This window comes from Pseudochaenichthys georgianus, chromosome 7 (genome assembly GCF_902827115.2).
Source record: "Pseudochaenichthys georgianus chromosome 7, fPseGeo1.2, whole genome shotgun sequence".
Taxonomy (NCBI): domain Eukaryota; kingdom Metazoa; phylum Chordata; class Actinopteri; order Perciformes; family Channichthyidae; genus Pseudochaenichthys; species Pseudochaenichthys georgianus.
This window is the reverse complement of record NC_047509.1, coordinates 3,180,150-3,193,126: the sequence shown is the minus strand read 5'-3', so window position 1 is coordinate 3,193,126 and position 12,977 is coordinate 3,180,150. Positions and strand designations below refer to the sequence as shown.

The 12,977-nt window shown below is 41.3% G+C and overlaps 1 non-coding gene and 1 pseudogene across 1 annotated transcript; one reads left to right on the top strand and one right to left on the bottom strand.

Annotated features, from left to right (window-relative positions):
* The window catches only part of LOC117449885 (zona pellucida sperm-binding protein 3-like), a 6,102-nt pseudogene extending 3,993 nt beyond the window's left edge, over positions 1-2,109 (bottom strand).
* Positions 2,110-12,515: 10,406 nt separating this feature from the next.
* trnap-agg (transfer RNA proline (anticodon AGG)) lies at positions 12,516-12,587 on the top strand. The gene has a single exon. It is a non-coding gene; the product is annotated as a tRNA-Pro (tRNA).
* The last annotated feature ends 390 nt before the right edge of the window (positions 12,588-12,977 follow it).

Genomic DNA, 12,977 nt, shown 5'->3' with positions numbered 1-12,977 from the left:
CCAAAAATGGCACATTATTGACCCGAAAGTACACAAAAAGCACACTTCAGACGCCAAGGGTTCTTGAGATGCTTCACACGTTGAAATTTACCGATATCTGTTACGGTTATTCAACAAAACGTTCACATGCAAGAGGTTTATCTCTCATTCAGAACAATGGAAAGGCTCTCCTCTCACTGATTACTGCACATCACCATGGACACCTTTGATCTCTGGGCTCAAGCACAGGTGTTTCATAACATGATGATGTCATAACTCCAACTGACATGCTCAGAACGCCACCAAACATCACATGATGGTTAACACTGTGGCCCTGAAAAGCTCTACATCAAATCTGATTTTACGTAATGTGGTGTTACTATGGCAACGCATCCCTCACGATGTCGCTGTAACTCCAATGGACACGGTCTAATCGTCCCCCACTATTCACTTGTATATCACCGGTCCATGCCTCAACAGCTCTATGCCAAATCTGAGATCTCACCATATGCCGTTTCCATGGAAACGCATCCCTCGCCTTAAAACACGATGTTGTCGTGATACCTAAGCAAATGGTCTAAAACAGCACCAGACTTCAGATAATTGTTAATGGTCCGGCCCTCAACATGTCTATGTGCCATTAGTGAATTTTCCTCAAAAGCTGTTGCCATGGCAACGCATCCATTGCAATAACTCCTATGAAAATGGTTTGGAAAACTTCACATTTGTGCCAACAGTCCAGCCGTGAAGACATCATACGGGACAGTTTTGAGATTTATTCAAATGCCGTTGCCATGGCAACACAATGCTCACCATGAAATACGGTTCTCATAACTGCAGTGAAAATGCTCCAAACTCCACAGGTTTTGTAACGATGAAGCCATCCACATATCGAAGCGTATTATGGGGTGTAAAATACCGTTGCCATGGCGACAGATCATTCGCCATCAACTTAGTTCAAGAGTTTGCAGTTCAAATATTCTGCTACTTTTCCAAGCTTTATTACTTTCTTTTCACAAATTCAAGCCCCCAGTGTTCATGCATCATTTCAATCTAAACATTCTTCACTTTCTTCTTACACATTACATTTCAGCATAGCAATCCAACGTCAGCATAAAGTATTCCCACTAGCAATTTCTTCAGGAATTGCATTCTCTAGTTATGAACTGTTACTCCTATGCTAAAAGACTTCCTCCAAAATAGAAAAAACTAGAGTGAACTTAAATGTGTGATGTTCAATTAAAACTATGGGAAAAACTCAATTGACGATGAATTGGGAACAACACAGTGTACCTTAGGGATTGTTCTCAGTAAATGGGTACATTTTTTGTTGAAAATACGTCAATAGATAAAGCTAATTTGGGAATTGAACAGAAACAGGCTGTAGTCTCCCATTCATTGTCTATATAGCAGCTTCAGACTTTATACCAGATGCCATCACAAGTTTGAGACGGACTTCTATGGTTGGTGGCTTTGAGAGGGAGAAGCTTATTATCAAATTGAACTTTCCCAGGCCATGAAAATGCCAAATTGGAATTGTTAGTCAAGGGTAGTGTCACCCTTTAGCACCATATGTTGGTATGAACACTAACCTCTCATATGCACATACAACTGGGTGGGTGAAGGCCAAATTGTAAGAATCCGCAGAAGCAACGTAGGTCAGATCATTGCTGTACACCAGTGCATCCCCGGTGACCTGTTAGAGAGACAAAGATCCCCCTGACAGAGCTGTAGGAAATATAGCAGACTCACAGCTTGCAGGTTTAAAATATATATACACATACCAGTCTCCTAAAGTTACAGTCAGTGAGATCCACATAGAAGTAGGCCTCTCCTGCTGAGAAGCTAGTTGGGAAACAGTTACCCAGACGGAGAAGCGACGTGTCGGTCTGGGGTCGGCTTTCTGTCCACATCAGCGTCACAAAATCTGGCCCACAGTCCACTTTCATGTCTGCAACACAAATAAATTAAGTTTAGACTCAACTATTTGAGTCAAGGATTATAACATGGCTTTAATTGTTTCCAGTCTTACCTGCATATACCGCCATGGCAGCTGCCAGGCTCAGAAGCAGTGCACCTTGACAAAATGAAACCATCATGACCGAATACTTGCTACTGACACAGTGCATGTTCTTATACCTTGTTCCTGAGAGGCATTCATCAAGATAACGTCTTTCACCTGGTGCCTGTCAACAGTCCCAGCTGCAGCAGCTAGAACACTGATTACAGCATGGGGAGCATCCAATCACATTAGTCCTTACACCCAATTCATTTTTATTCAGCTTCATCAGCAGCACAAAATCACCATTTCTTAATAAATGTATTATCCTGTGTGACTACCTTAAATTCTTATTTAAAACACTTTGAGGATCATAGTAAATGGGTTGTCTTACTGATGTTTTGATTTAGTTTTGCTGTTATATATATTGACATTAATATATGTGTACGTTGGGATTCATTGTTCAACGTCAAGTCATGCAAGAAAAAAGTTTTCTTTGAGAATTAAAAGGCGAGTCATTTCTAAACAAATGATCATTTGGGGGAAGGTAGTATTCCTTTATCAGATGTCCTGTCCTATTCAAATGTGTTATTTTTATATCTTTGACCTAATGGAAACTCAAGGGAAGGGAAAAAGGTAAATGTTTCAGTTCATTTAAGTTGTATTCAGTGTGAGAATATATCCACACACGTGAATATTAGTTGTGTTGCTATGATGTCATCTTTTAACTGCATAAACACATGCCATGCACGCCATCCCTATTGATTTTATATTCATGGCCAGAAAGTAAACTATGCTACATTCAACTGCAGGCATGAGTGGCCAGAAAATAAATTCAGATCAGAATTGTCTTTTCAAATAAAGCTCAACATAAATAATTGCCATAGTTGTAATAGCAGACAGATCACCAATAGCTTTTAAATCAGGTGGTGTATGTAATGTCAGAATGTATATCATGTGCAGAGCTCAATGTAACATGACAAGTGAAAGAATTATTCAGGGGCTATACTCCAACTCACTCACTCCCATTGAAGGTTACATTATAATTGACAGTATCTTTCAATGACAAAAGTCACACAAAACTAGTACAATTCTACTGATGGGACCAATGGACACAGTTGAGGACAGTAGACAATTCATATGAAGTAAAGATACTCGTTTTATACTCGACAGGAGTTAACAGTTTTATTTATACAGAGATTATAGACAACTTTAATCTGCATTTGGATGTCGTCCGCCTGGGCCCTCTGTTCAGTCTCCCCAATCTTAGACTGGACTTCCTGTTGAGAAAATGTTTAGCAACGTTAGTCTTATGGCAAGTTTTGAACAAAACTTCAAGACAAAATACCATAAATAAATACTCGTAAATCGTGCACCAGGTCCTTATTCAGAATTCTTATCAGAATTCTCTGAGTTTGTATCAACTTTGGTTCTTAAAACAGACAAAGTAATTATCGTAGGTGACTTTAATATTCATGTTGACGATGATAAAAATAGCCTTACTGTTGCATTTAACTCTATATTAGATTATGTTGGTTTCTGTCAGAGTGTAAATAAACCAACCCACTGCTATAATCACACTCTCGACCTTGTTCTGACTTATGGTATTGAAATTGAGCAACTATTAGTCGAACCGCATAATCCTGCTTTATCCGACCATTTCTTAGTAACTTTTGAAGTACTATTACGAGACTACAAAGCATTAGTCAAAAGCTCTTGCAGCAGAAACCTATCTGTTAGTGCTATAGCCACATTTAAGGAAGAGATTCCACCAATACTTAACTCGATAGGATGTCTGCATGTAGAGGAGGAAACTTATACAAAATGTACAACACCCCAAATTGCCGAAACCCGCAAAATAAAGCAAAAGTCTAGACTACTTGAAAGGATATGGCGTTCCACTAAACTTGAAGAATCTCGTTTAATTTGGCATATTACTCTCAATGAATATAAGAAAGCACTGCGTAAAGCGAGAGCAGCCTACTACTCTTCATTAATAGATGAGAATAAGAATAATGCAAGATTTCTTTTCAGCACTGTAGCCAGGCTGACAGAGAGCCACAGCTCGATTGAGCCTTCTATTCCCATAGCACTCATTAGTAATGATTTCATGTGCTTTTTTAACGATAAAATTGTTACTCTTAGAAACAAAATTAATGACATCTTGCCTTTGACCAGTATAGTGTTATCAACAGCTCCCGGAAACATAAGTTCTAATATTACACTAGATAGTAAACTAGAATGCTTTTCAGCCATAAACCTTGAATAATTACATTCAATGATTCTCTCTTCTAAACCATCAACGTGCATGTTAGACCCAATTCCAACTAAGCTCTTGAAGGAAGTTTTTCCCTTAATTAGCACTTCTTTATTACATATTATGAATATGTCTTTATTATCAGGCAATGTTCCACAATCATTCAAAGTAGCAGTGATAAAACCGCTTCTTAAAAAGCACAACCTCGATCCAGAGGTTTTAGCCAACTATAGACCTATTTCTAATCTTCCGTTCCTCTCAAAAATTCTTGAGAAAGCGGTCGCAAAACAGTTGTGTGATTACTTAAAAAACAATGATTTATTTGAAGATTTTCAGTCTGGCTTTAGAACACATCATAGCACAGAGACAGCTCTGCTTAAAGTCACAAATGACATTCTAATAGCCTCAGACAAGGGACTTGTCTCTATTCTTGTTTTGCTCGATCTCAGTGCTGCATTTGATACTATCGACCATGATATCCTATTGCAAAGACTAGAGCACTTAGTTGGCATACAGGGAACTGCTTTAGGCTGGTTTAGATCCTATCTATCTGAACGCTCTCAGTTTGTACGTGTTAACGATGAATCTTCCACGCAAACCAAAGTTAGCCATGGAGTGCCACAGGGCTCAGTGCTCGGACCTATTTTGTTCACATTATATATGCTTCTGTTAGGCAATATTATAAGGAATCATTCTGTAAACTTTCATTGTTATGCGGATGATACTCAACTATATTTATCAATCAAGCCTGATGAAATTAATCATCTAAATAAAATTCAAGACTGCCTTAAGGACTTAAAAACGTGGATGAACTTAAACTTTTTGATGTTAAACACGACCAAAACTGAAGTTATTGTACTTGGCCCAAAAAATCTACGAAACAAATTATCTAAAGATATACTAACTATGGATGGCATTAATTTGGCCTCCAGTGAGACTGTAAGGAATCTTGGTGTTATATTTGATCAGGATTTATCCTTTAACGCCCACATAAAATCAATTTCAAGGACCGCCTACTTCCATCTACGTAACATTGCAAAAATCAGGCATATCTTGCCTCCAAACGATGCAGAGAAACTAGTCCATGCATTTGTTACTTCTAGGCTGGATTATTGTAACTCTTTATTATCAGGGAGTACCAAGAAGTCAGTCAAGTCGCTTCAGCTGATTCAAAATGCTGCGGCTCGTGTACTAACCAGAGTTAGGAAAAGGGACCACATTACTCCTGTTCTGGCTGCCTTACACTGGCTCCCTATAGAACACAGGATAGCATTTAAAATTCTTCTTCTCACCTACAAAGCCCTTAATGGGCAGGCGCCATCTTACCTTAAAGAACTCATTATACCCTACTGTCCTACTAGGGCATTGCGTTCCAAGAATGCAGGGTTGTTGGTTGTTCCTAGAATCTCTAAAAGTACAATGGGAGCCAGAGCCTTTTCTTATCAAGCTCCACATTTGTGGAATCAGCTTCCAGTTTGTGTTCGGGCAGCAGACACCCTATCCGTTTTTAAGAGTGCGCTTAATACCTTCCTTTTTGATAAAGCTTATAGTTAGGGCTGATTAGATTCAGCCCCTAGTTTTGCTGATATAGGCTTAGTTTGTCGGGGGACATCTTACTTCTTCCTTCTCTCTGTCTATACCTGTGTACTCTCATGTTCCGATTAACCCAGCTTCCCCAAATGTCTTTCTTTTTGGTGTCTATATACGCCGGGATCCGGAGTCATGGATGATCCTGCGGTCCTGTGTCCTGGATCGCGAGCCCTGGATCGCGAGTCGTGGCTGTGGTCCTGGATCATCGGTCCTGGATGGATATCCTCGTGGATTCATCTTCCTATTATACACACATGCATTTCCAAACATTTGGACTACCTATGTTGCAAATGTATTATCTTTTCAATTTACACACGGCATCTATTGCACGTCTGTCCGTCCTGGGAGAGGGATCCCTCCTCTGTTGCTCTCCCTGAGGTTTCTCCCATTTTTCCCTTTAAACTGGGTTTTCTTCGGAAGTTTTTCCTTGTACGATGTGAGGGTCTAAGGACAGAGGCTGTCGTATTGTCATACTGATATTCTGTACAAACTGTGAAGACCACTGAGACAGTGTGTAACATTTGTGATATTGGGCTATATAAATAAACATTGATTGATTGATTGACCAACACATTTTTTTGTTGTCATCGCTCGTTGGTCTAGGGCAGGGATCACCAACTACATTTGTCCAAGGGCCGAAATGTAACCAATAGACACTATCGCGGGCCAGCGATTTTATATAGCCCAGAATTTTATAAATAGTATTCAGATTACTTTTGGAATACTTTCTTTTTCCATAACAGATGGGTATGTTTTGGTGCACAGGAGACACTTATTTTACTGTTTTCATGGCTTATCAATAACTCAAACACAACATCTTGGTGTCATTCTGGACAGCTCTCTCTCATCTGCACCCCACATAAAAAACATCACCCGGACTGCATTCTTTGTACTGTCTTAAAACCTTTCCTTGGAATATGTTATGAATTGTAAGGTGTCCTTGGGTGCTTTGAAAGGCGCCCCTAAATATAATGAATTATCATTATTATTTATTATCTGAAACGATGTAATAACTTTTAAAACTGTTTCAGTCACTTGCCCCATGCATTCAGCAGCAGCAGGCCATTCACTTTGATTTCATCCCGTTATAAATGTCATCATTTCGACAATAAAGAAATGCTACATAAACGTTATCTTGCACATTTTATCTAACCATCTCCGTTTCTAACTTTCAATATATTTTAAAAGAGATTCTCTCATCTGCGTGCGGGGGCGGGGCCTCACAGACACGCTGCATCTCTCTCTAGCTCACATACATGCTGCACTAAAGCATGTGCACACAGTTCTGCCGGTAATGAATATTACATTTTGTGAGGAAACCTTTCCACCAATAATTCCAATAAGTATTCCAAAATGTATTCACTTCAGGTTTACGAAAGTAACTGTAATCAGATTACTAATTTTTCAAATGTAACGCCAGCTGAATACAGTTAGCCTACTTGATTTTTGTATTCTGATTACGTAATGCCGTTATGTATTCCGTTACAACCCAACACTGCTTCTAGGCTACTGTCCCGCAGCTCCAGCCTCTCTGTTGGACTCTGTGGCAGCGGGGCTACTGCTGTGGTGCGGAGCGCATTAACCAGACTCTTCACAACGCAGGATCACTTCTTCTTCAGGGGAGGGAAGGTTTCGCAGTATGCAGTCTACTGTCCCGCAGCTGCTGCCTCTCTGTTGGACTCCGGTACTGCAACTTACTCACGAGACGTTGTAAACAAAGAAATGGGTGGGGGGCGAACGCAGTAACCCCCAGTCACCCCCGTCGTGCGGGCCGGATGATAATGTCTGGAGGGCCGGATGAGGCCCGCAGGCCGCCAGTTGGTGGTCACTGGTCTAGGGGTATGATTCCAAGACATCTATAACAGGTTTAGTTTAGGTATCAACAATGGTTGGAAGCAATGTGTACTTAATAATTTGACCAACACTGTACCCTGCTAGAAACCTAAGAGGTTTCTGAATACTCTAATTTCCCCTCCTCGACTCCTCGGTCCTCCGGTAGTGACCCGGAAATGTATTTCAGCGCGCCATGTTGAAGGACATCTCATTTCTCTAAATGCACATCGAGGACCGAGCAACGAGCATCGAGGAGGCTCTCTGGAGGAGCTCTAACCGAGGAGATACTGATGGGTCCTCCACGGTCCTCCACGGCTCCTTCGTGGATGTATTTCCGGGAACAGAGATGTTTCAAAGAGTCGTAACGCACGGCCGGACTTATCTCAGCCAATGACAGCTCTGCATGCATCCCCTGGATATTATTTGAGTAACTGCTTTCATCGCAACGCGATGTTTGCAGTGAGAACAGCTGTGAGGTCCTTGCAGAAAGCAGAGCAGTGTGTAAAATATATATCACTCAGTATAACAGGCCCACATTACTCTCTGTATTTGTATGCTGTAGTTTAGTAGATATCTACAAATAAAGAGTCGATATTTTAGACCATTTAGTGCTTCACATAATAAATCACACAACGGCTGTAGCCTGATTATGCTTTAGGAGCTGTAGGTGTTTCTGGTACAGTGTGTAGGTGTGTGGTACAGTGTGTAGGCGTGTGTGTGTTGTACGGTGCGTAGATGCGGCGGACAGACGGGTCTCAGTTGGTTTGGTGTCCTATGCTTACCCCCTAAACGCACCAGGAGCGTCTGCACCGCGTTACGGCCGCGCCGTGGCGGTCGTAAGGATCGCGGCCACTCGAGTCAATGGGTGCTATTCCACCACACGCGCCGCGTTACGGCTCAGACGCGTCCCAGAAGCGGCTCGGCGCAGCGCTTCTCTAAAATTAGGATGAATTCTATTTTTGCCGCGGCGCAGCCGTAAGGTAAGGTCGAGCAGGCAGCCCCCCTCGCAGGAAGTGGAAAGGTGAGCATCCGGGCCAGGCCCATCCCCCACATAGACATATAAAGAGTAGACGCCGCATCGACCGCTGCTGCCTATTGGCGCTGACGAGCCGTGGGGCCGCCATCTTGGACCGGTCACCCGCTCCACTCAGTGTAATCTGTCCGGCAGGCGCAATGAAGTGTCAGCGCATTTAATCAATCATAACTCGCTGAATACAAAACTGATTTTCACGTTTTTTTTCTTTCTGCAAACGTCATATATGTAGGCATGATACCGGACACATGATTCGGCGTGTTTGAATATTCATAGTAGGCTTAACAGCAATAGAATATTCTGGTATTTGATAGCCTATATGTTATGTATGATAGGTATTTTGCAAAAGACACACGATATATAATGTAGGCTAATATATACACACACACACATACAAAAACACTAATGGTCTATATGATAGAGAAGCAGAAGCAGATTGTGTAGGCCTACTACTCAGCTATTTTAATACGTTGAAAAATGAAGAAACAATAATACATTATACATAGACAGAAGTTATATATCAGTAAAAATGAATATCTATATCTATGTCAGAAAAAATGAAAATCTACATCTATATTTATATAAAAAATGTAAATGTTCAAGTTAAACACAAGAACATGACACCACCCCGCCCCAAACCATATTTACAAAAAGTTGCTCATGAAAGTTTAAATGAGCTAAAAGCCCTGAAAGAGGACTGTTTTGCAGAGCTTCTTTCTCGTGCTCCCTTTCTGCAGGTCAAGAGAGGTGAGTTTGGCAATGTGGTGTAGTCTTATTTTCAGAAACACAGACACAACCAATGACAACAAGTTGGAATAATGTTTGTCGATGCCAAAATGCGTCTCCTCAATGTGTTCCCCAAGCTGAAAAACATCCTCCGTTCCAATCTCCTCCCGGACGATGTAGGTGACTGTCGACACCTTTGGAGCTTGCCTTGTTGAAGCTTGGCGAATCACCCTCTCTGCAGCTCTCAGCACCTTCACTGTGCCTTGTGATGGAATCACTAGGCCACCGTTGTTTTTCAGGGCTAGAAGGTGGTAGCTCTCATCAAATGATGAAGGTACAGCATCTCTGACCAAGCTTGCACGGCACACATCAAAGGACAGCTTTCGCAGAATCTTCCGGACTACAAATCCTGCGATGTAGACCAGCGCATTTTCCACCAGACCACCAAACCGAGTGGGAAGATAGCTGTGGTCACTCACAACAGCCGAAATGTTGGCGAATGGAGATGGGTGCTCTTCAGCAGTTTCAGCAGAGGACATCTCTACCGCAGACAGGGACACAGTTTGATCTTGGGCTGCCACATTGCCTGTCTCACTAGGTGAAACACCACACCGAACCATCAGACGGCGGAAGATGGCCTGGAACTGGCGTGCAGATGAATTGTTATTCCAGCCACCTTGTATAGAAAACAGGCACACAATACATACATTACTCATAAGTCATTTTCAGAATTTATTGCAATTAAAAGAACATCAACCCTACCTGACACTCTGATGGAATTAAATAGGAGCTCCAAGTGATCCTGGCTGAACCTGTAGATGAGGACATACCGCTGAACTTGGAGCAGTTCAGGAATCATCAGCATCAACGTGTCGATGTTAATGACAAATCCGATGACTGACAAGTGCCTTCAAAAGAAAAACATTGTATTACTCTGATCATGGCAAAACATATACAGTATACTTGTAGGACACTTAGCTAACTAGGAACAATGTAATTGCAGAACTGGGATAACTTGAGAACAAGAACACATGCAAGAACACATGCACTACATACCATTTTGACACCTACATGTGCTTGATGTTGTGTAATACGTACCATTAGAAGCATCTGGGACCTCAAAATCACTGAATACAAGATCATTCAAATAGAAACAAAACTGCAGATTGAAAAACATTGAAACAAGAGAACATCATTTCAACATACATACCCTCCTTCTGACACCTGCAAAACTTGATGTTGTGTAATACATACTATTTAGAAGCATCTGGGACCTCAAAAACAATGAATACAAGATAATTCCAACACACAAAACTGAACACAGAAAAACATTGAAATAAAAGAGCATCATGTTAGCAGACTAAACTAAAGGAAAACACATTGTAACAGTAGCATCACATGAACCTGATGTAGAGAACAGAGCATCTTATGAACTCGATGCATAACGGACAGAGTATCGTTGAACTCATGTCGTGAACTTTTCATGCATGAATAACAAGCACTATTTTAATAGACCTCTTAGATCGGTGAAGTGGTGTTCCATCTTTTGTCACCAAAGTGAGCAAGTACTCCCTGGCTCTTGACAAAAATGCTTTCCTCTCTATCCAATTCAAAGCACCCAAGGGAGATTTGAATCCTTTTGTACGAGGATTGCGTCAATTCATTGTGTCAAACAGCCTGTCAATAATCTATAAAGAAATATCGGCATCTAAATCACTATCATTACAGTGTTTCATTAGGTATCAGATAGTTGTGATCAATACTCATCTATTCAAGATATAAAGAGAACAGAGTACTTATTTCTAAACCGTATGTTCAACGTGCAACATGCAAACTTAGTATTTGCTTGACTTCCTTCTCTCCATAGGCCTGCTTTGTGCTACAGCAAATTTCACACATAGCTTTACCACTCTAAAATGTGTGAAGGTATGTGTAAGGTTATATAAAAACGTTTGTATTTATGAATATGCAATATCACGGTTCATGAAAATATTTGCATGTTGAACTTAGAGAATTATCAACAAATTGTTCCTGATGCTCAAATCACATTTTGATCAATTATTTAAAAACAAACACGCACTTGGTTCTATAATCACTAACTGTTTACCTCAATGAATTCTGCCGTTGCCTCACAGTCTTTAAACTGAGAATACCTAAGATCCCTCATTGTGCGGAGAGCAACTGACACGGAGCGACTCAGTGGACACCCTCATCTTGTGGTTCTCAAAGTAGACATGTTTGTCTGTGATTTTATTGGCAGCATGCAGGCCGTCTTTTTTTTGCACATCGTTGAGATGATTGATGAAACTCCACTTGATCTGTCCGGTGGTCGTTGCAATTGGACTGTATGCCTGCAGAGAAAGATTTAGTCACTGCTCAAACAAGTACAAACAGCAAAATGTTGATCATCACGTCCAGCCATAACTGTGCAAATGAACAGACAACAATATTTAGATACAACTTTTAGCAGCAGAGACATAACTTGTACAAACAGGTCTACAACAATCATCATTTACCTTCAACATATTACGTGCCAACTTCAGCATGTGGCATGCATCCATCATTACAAATACTTTGTCACCAGTCGAGGGACGCGGGAAACTGGTTTTAAGTGGCTCCTGTGGGTTTCCCTTCAGCTCACACCCAAGTTGGTTGCACATGCTGACGTTGGAGGCATGCCAATCCATCGTGACAGATACCACCCGAATGCCCCGTGCATGCAGCTCCTCCAAAGCATGACTGAGAAGGACCCTTTGTGTGACCTCTCGCACCCGAAGCGAAAATCATACCCCTAGACCAACGAGCCATGACAAGAATCCCGGACGAGCCCAGGATGTCTTCAAAGATGTGGTACAGGTTAAGTTTAGGTAGCAAAACAAGTTTGTTGTAAGCAATGTGTACTTCACAATTTGAACTGCTAGAAATCTAGTGATGAATTCAGGCAAATAATGACCAAAGCTCATCTTCTGTGTAGAGAAGCCATGCATTTTCATCCAAGCTGTGTTCATTGAGGACAAAGTGCAATTAATGGAAAAGGGTTTTGCATTGTCATTTATGCAGGCTGTCGTTAGGAAGACGGAAAAATTGCCTTTCGTCATGGCTCGTTGGTCTAGGGGTATGATTCTCGCTTAGGGTGCGAGAGGTCCCGGGTTCAAATCCCGGACGAGCCCACGACATCAACAACAGGCTTAGTTTAGATATCAACAATTATTCTTTTTAAGCAATTTCAACTTCACAATTTGTCCAATCCTGTATCCTGCTAGAAACCTAGTGTTTAGTAGGGGCACAAACTGACCAAGGCTCATCTTCTGTGTAGAGAAGCCATGCATTTTCATCCAAGCTTTGTTTATTGAGGCATCATGCAATGAATGGAAAAGTGTTTTGCGATGTCTTTTAAGAAGGCTATCGTTGGTAAGACCAAGAAATAGCCTTTTGTCATGGCTCGTTGGTCTAGGGGTATGATTCTCGCTTCGGGTGCGAGAGGTTCCGAGTTCAAATCCCGGACGAGCCCAGGATGTCTTCAAAGATGTGGAACAGGTTAAGTTTAGGTATCACAAAAA